Source organism: Bison bison, unplaced genomic scaffold, assembly GCF_000754665.1.
Source record: "Bison bison bison isolate TAMUID 2011002044 unplaced genomic scaffold, Bison_UMD1.0 scf7180017864037, whole genome shotgun sequence".
In the NCBI taxonomy this organism is placed as follows: domain Eukaryota; kingdom Metazoa; phylum Chordata; class Mammalia; order Artiodactyla; family Bovidae; genus Bison; species Bison bison.
This window is the reverse complement of record NW_011494609.1, coordinates 6,984,542-6,991,006: the sequence shown is the minus strand read 5'-3', so window position 1 is coordinate 6,991,006 and position 6,465 is coordinate 6,984,542.

Below are 6,465 nucleotides of genomic sequence, written 5' to 3'. Positions count from 1 at the left end.
AGCAGCAGCATGTTGTTACTATATTCAGGCCTGCTGCTGCTGCTGCTGCTGCTGAGTCACTTCAGTCCTGTCCGACTCTGTGCGACCCCATAGACCGCAGCCCACTAGGCTCCTCTGTCCCTGGGATTCTCCAGGCAAGAATAGTGGAGTGGGTTGCCATTTCCTTCTCCAATATTCAGGCCTAGTGGTCAGATTCTCTTTCTTCTTGGAAGTCATTTCCTTTTAGAGTTTTCTCAACATACCTGTGCTAATTGTTGTTGCTGTTCTGTCCCTAAATCATGTTCAACTCTTTGTGACCCCACGGACTGCAGCACGCCAGGCTTCCCTGTCCTTCACCATCTCCCGGAGCTTGCTCAAACTCATGTCTGTTGAGTTGGTGACGTCATCCAACCATCTCATCCTCTGTTGCCCCCTTCTCCTCCTGCCCTCAATCTTTCTTAGCATCAGGGTCTTTTCTAATGAGTGGCTCTTTGCATCAGGTGGCCTAAGTACTGGAGCTTCAGCTTCAGCATCAGTCCTTCCAATGAATATTTTGGATTGACTTCCTTTAGGAATGACTGCAGTCAATCATCTCCTTGCAGTCCAAGGGACTCTCAAGAGTCTTCTCCAACACCACAGTTCAAAAGTATCAATTCTTCCCCACTCAGCCTTCTTTATGGTCCAACTCTCACATCTGTTCATGACTACAAGAAAAATCATAGCTTTGACCATACAAACTTTGTCAGCAAAGTGGTATCTCTGCTTTTTAATACACTGTCTAGGTTTGTGATAGCTTTTCTTCCAAGGAACAAGTGTATTTAATGTCATAGCTGCAGTCCCTGTCTGCAGTGATTTTGGAGCCTGAGACAATAAAATCTGTCACTGTTTCCATTGTTTCCCCATCTATTTGCCATGAAGTGATGGGACTGGCTGCCATGTTCTTCGCTTTTTGGATGTTGAATTTTAAGCCAGCTTTTCCACTCTCCTCTTTCACCCTCATCAAGAGGCTCTCTAGTTCCTTTTCAATGTCTGTCATTAGAATGGTGTCATCTGAATATCTGAGGTTGCTAATTGCTCATGGAGAATTTTTGCTATATAACAGGGTGGCCAAATTTGCTTTTAGGTGAGATGTGAAGAGAGCAACTGATGGTATGATTCTGGGGAAAAGAACCCCAGAGAAGGTTTGATGCGGGGGTTGTAAGTTCATTGTCAGCTTGGTTTTCTGGACTCTCCCAGGGCCTAGACTGTTGGGCAGGGGTCTGGGTGTGGTGTGGAGGGTGTGGGTGGAGGGGAGGAAGGGGAGGGTCAGGCCAGACTCCCCCTGCGCTGGGCATGGGAATGGTTACACATGGCTTTGCCCTTCAAAGTCTGATGAGTGGTGGGTGTGAGGAATGGTGTTTGACACATTTCCTAGGGACCTGTTGGCAGCTGGGATTGAGAAGATGTGCACAAGCCTCTAGTGAGTGTGCTGAGATGGGCATGTGTGAATCCAAAAACTGTGAATCTGGGCAAACGCACTTGAGTTTCTTGAGACCAAGTCCTTTATTGCTCCTTCTGTCACTTGTCCCGTAGAACAGTGGTCCCCGACCTCTTGGCTCCAGGGACCAATTTCGTGGAAGATAATTTCCCCACAGACCGGGATGGGGGAATGCTTTTGGAATGATTCAAGTGCATTACATTTATTGTGCCCTCTGTCTCTATTATTATTACATCAGCTCCACCGCCGATCATCAGGCAGTAGGTCTTGGAGGTTGGGGACCCTGGCTGCAGGACTGAGCCCTGGAGAGTCCCGGTCCCCTTACAGATTAGCTGCCCAGTTGTGAGATTCTCAGAGCCTTCTTTTCCTCTTCTGTCACCTGGAACATTTCCTGCGGGTCTGCTCCCCCGAGACGCTGACTGTGAGGTCTGGCAAGCTGCCGACTAGGACAGCAGGTGGCCCTGTAAAGGCCACTCTCGAGTAAGCCCCCTTTGCCACGGGGGGTGTGCCAGGCGGCTCCTGAGGACTGCAGGGCCAGCGCCGCTCACTGCTTGCCTCAGTGCATCCTGGCTGCTATACAAAGACCATGTTCGGTGGCTCATAAACAGCAGACATTTATTTCTCACAGTTCTGGAGGCTGGCCATCCAAGACTGTGTGGTTGGTGGTTCTGGAGACTGGAAGTCCAAGACTGCGTGGTCAGTGAGGGCCCACTTTGGGAGCAGACTCCTGTGTTCTCACGTGGAGGAAGGGCCCTGGGGCTCCCGGGGGTCTCTTTTACAAGGGCATTGATCCCATTCATGTAGGCTCCACCCTCCTGACCCAACCACCTCCTAAATGCCCCATAGGAATTTTAGGGGAACACAGCCCATCCCATTCTGGCCCCCCAAAATTGTGTCCTTCCCACATGCAAAATACAGTCACTCCATCCCAACAGCCCCCAAATCTTAACTCACTCCAGCATCCACTCCAAAGTCTCCCCTAAATCAGATGTGGGGAGACCTGAGGTGGATTCACCCTGGGGCATAGTCCTCTCCAGCCGTGAGCCTGGGGAACCAGACTGTCAGTGGCACTGAGCTCCAGTTCACGTGCTCGATGGACACACAGGGAGGCTAAAGGAACCGAAACATCAGCATTGGAGCAGAGAAAGGTTTACCGCAGGGCTGAACAAGGACAGATGGGTAGTTTGTGCCCCCCAAATCTGGAACCCCTGAAGCCTTCAGCAAAGCATTTTTAAAATCCAGGCCATTGGGGAAGGGGGGCAGTGGTCACAGGGTGTGTGATCAGCTCGTGCATGGCTCTCTGATCAGCTCGTGCCCGGCTCTCTCATCTCCCACTGGTTGATGGCAACAGGGCAGGGTCTCGGGGGCTAACATCATCAGTCCTCAGGCTCCGGTAGGTCTGGGGGCTACATGCTTATGATCATCAAGTAATTAACATCTTCAGTTTGGTGGAGGTGGGGCTTTCATGCGTGTAAAACCACTCAGGAAATGTACAAGAGAGGATGTGGGCAACACACCTGCCCTGGGAAGTCCCCCTTATAGGGTCCTGCTTGGTTGCAGTAAGCTGTGTGCTTCCAGAATGGAGTGGAAGGCCAGGCAGAGGGTGGACATTCCCATTCTGAAAGGGGAAGTGGGAAAGAAGGCAGGGTGACAGGTCCTAAGTGAGCCCAAAGCCTTGAGGACCACTGGGGGATGGTCCTGCCCCGAGGCTTTGCTGTGCAGAGCCCACTGCACCCTCCCGGCTGGAATCTCAGGCCAGGGGCTCTTCCGGTCTGGGGCCGCCCCGCCCCCACACATTGCCCTCTGCCACAGGCTTTGGGCACCTCCATCCTTCAACTCTGAGTGGAAGTAACCATGTGTAATCTCCTGCCCCCAGCCCTGGGGGTGTGCACATCCCTGGTCAGAGTGCAGGCCATCATGCAGGGTCACCCCGTGCCACACCAGGCCACTCCTGGGGCTGCTGAGGAGGCCAAGATGGGAGGGGCGCAGGGCAGCTGGGCCCCCAGGAGAGCATTCTGCCCTGTGTGCCCTTTCCCTCTGGGCCTGTGCTGCCCCCTGAGCCGTGAGATGCCTTGGGGCCCATCCTCCCTTGTCACGGAGGCAAGTCCCGGCCTCTGTTGACTCTGTTGAGATGCTGTCTAGTCTCCCTGCTGGATGAAAACGGCCAGCCCACCTCCGTCCCGAGCAAGTCCAGCCATACCCTCTATGTTCTTCCCTGAATAAGCTTTCTCAACCCTTTCTGTGTCAATAGGCTGAGCATCTCCCAACTCTCTAAGCTCTGAGTCTTTTGTGATTAGAAGTCCATGTTTAGGTCATTTCTCTCTTCTTGCATTTTGCTGTAAGTACTCAAGAGAAGCTTTGCTGTACTTTCAACACTTTGCCTACATGTTTCCTCAGTCAAATTTCATCACTCACAAGTTCTGTCTTCCACAAAACACCAGGAAAGAAGCAGTCCACCAAGCTCTTTACCTCTTTATAAAACGATTGCCTTTCCTTCAGTTTGCAATAACATGGTCCCTGTTTCCATCTGAGACTCATCAGAATGGCCTTGACCACCCCTCTTTCTACAAGCATCTGCTGGTGACCACTTAGGTTTCTCTAAGGAGGCTGGGGCACTCCCTACCACTCTCTTGTCCCGAGCTGTCGCCGCACTCGTTCTGTGTGCCCGTGGTGATGCAGGCTTTTTCTAGCACTCCTCTGAACTCTTCCACTCTGCACGTTGCTCAGGTCCAAAGCTGCCTGGGCGTCTGTAGGTGTCTGTAGCATTAGCACCCACTCCTGGAAACAATGTCCTGAGTTGTCGCGGTGCCTCCACGGGAGGGAGGTTTGGCTCCCTTCCTCTCCGCAGGTGTGAGCACGTCTGGGAGTGACCCTGGCCCAGAAGCAAGGGGGCAGGAGCTGCCCAGGGGGAGGAGTGAGGACAAAGAGGTGAGAGGTGGCCTGAGCCCTGACCCCAAGTGCCCAGCACTGAACTGAATAGCCCAGAAGAGGGTGGGCCAGGGAGGCCAGGTGATGGCAGGCGCCTCGCTCCCTGGCAGATCCCAGCCCCCCTCCACCAGAGCACAGTGACCACGTGTTGAAGCTAGATGAGAAGTGTTGGGAGGGGAAACTTCCTCTGCTTCCTGTTTTGGGTTCTTATGGTTGAACTATAATAAAACTGACACAAGACTGATCAGCAGGAGAAAAAGAAACTAATTTAATTTCATGCACCTGGGGGTCCCATAGGCATGGGACCTAAGAAGTGGGCAAAGCAGGCAGCTTTTAGTATAAAATAGTATATTTAGGAAAAGAAACCATACACTAGTGAAGAATTGACAGGGCAGTGACACTTAAGTTTGGGGTCCCCAGCGAGTGAAGGATCTAAAGAGTTTGGGCTTTAGTCAATGGAAGAAGTCGCGAGGCTGGTTTACACAGGCCTCTTGGCCCCGAGCCTGCATCTCTGGTGATAGAGCCCTTCTGTCTCTGGGTGCAGGGGTGCACCTTTCACAGGAGAGGTTTATGCCCTGCTCCCAAGGAGACAGAAGGGAGGGGAAGAGTGGCCCTCTTTCGTTGGTTGTCTCTTAAGGAATTTTTGTTGTTGTTCAGTTGCCAAGTAGTATCCAACTTTGTGACCCCATAGACTGCAGCACGCCAGGCTTCCCTGTCTTTCACCATCTCCTGGAGCTTGCTTAAGTTCATGTCCATTGAGTCAGTGATGCTATCTAACATTTCATCCTTAAAATTCATTCAGTTCAGTTGCTCAGTCGTGTCTGACTCTTCGAGACCCCATGGACTGCAACATGCCAGGCTTCCCTGTCCATCACCGACTCCTGGAACTTGCTCAAACTCATGTCCATTGAGTCAGTGATGCCATCCAACCGTCTCATCCTCTGTCATCCCCTTCTCCCCCTGCCTTCAATCTTTCCCAACATAAGGGTCTTTTCCAATGAGTCAGTTCTTCTTAAATTTTAAAATTCAAAATAATCAGTATGTCTCTGAGGCGCATTTTGGGGCCACCTATGCTGGACCCCACAATGGGCAGAGAAAGGACCGTCAGTAACCGTCAGTGACCGTCTTGTATGGGGGAGGGTGATGTGGCCAGAAAGGGCTTTGGGGTGGGAGAGGGAGGGGAGACCTCACGACCTGTCCTCTGCCCCTGTTCACACCCTTGGAGCAGCTGATGGCAGCGGGGCCTCCCTGGATGACACCTTGTGTGATATGGGTGATGTCATGAGATGTCACTGTGGGCGTCTTGTCTCCAGGGAAGCTCATGGGGTCTGCACGTATTTATTTTCACATTCACAACCTGAGTTATGAATAACTGAGTAAGCAGTAGTCATACTGCTTACCGAGGCCCCAGTGATGGAGACCGGGTCAGAGCAAGGGTTTCAGAAAAGAGGATCTGTTCTACTTGGAGGGTACGTGTCACAGAGTGCAAGCCTCTGCCACTCCCAAAACCAGCTCTGTGGGCAGTGGGGGCTTTTCTTCTTCTGGGAAAGCAGAAGAAGTGACCCATGTCTGGAAGCAGGAGGCTGGGACCCCATCGTGAGCACTGTGTGTGAGGACTGGGGGGTTTCTGCACTGGTCTTGGGCTTCCGGGCATCACCGGGCACACAGGAGCAGTAGGGGTGGGCATGGTGCTCTTTCTCTGGCCCTTCACGGTGACCAAAGAGGATGAAGGGGCATCTGGGCCCCGTGGCTGTACACGTGCCTCGAGACTGCCCACACCTGATGAGGCCAGAGCTCGGGCAGTCAGAAAAATGTGCAAAGCAGAAGGCAGTGGGGCCCCACAGGAGGAAACACCTGACTCGCCCTCTCTGGCCCACTGCAGCAGCCCGGTGGCTGGCTTCTCACCTTGGGTGGTCTTGGGGTATGACAGCTTCAAGTGGGATCTCATTCCCTGACCGAGAATTGAACCTGGGCTGTGACGATGAGTGCACTGAATCCTAACCACTAGACCACCAGGGATCAGTGGCTAGAGTCAGTAACTAGTGGTTCGGTTCTTGACTATTTTGAAGAAAGAAATCAGC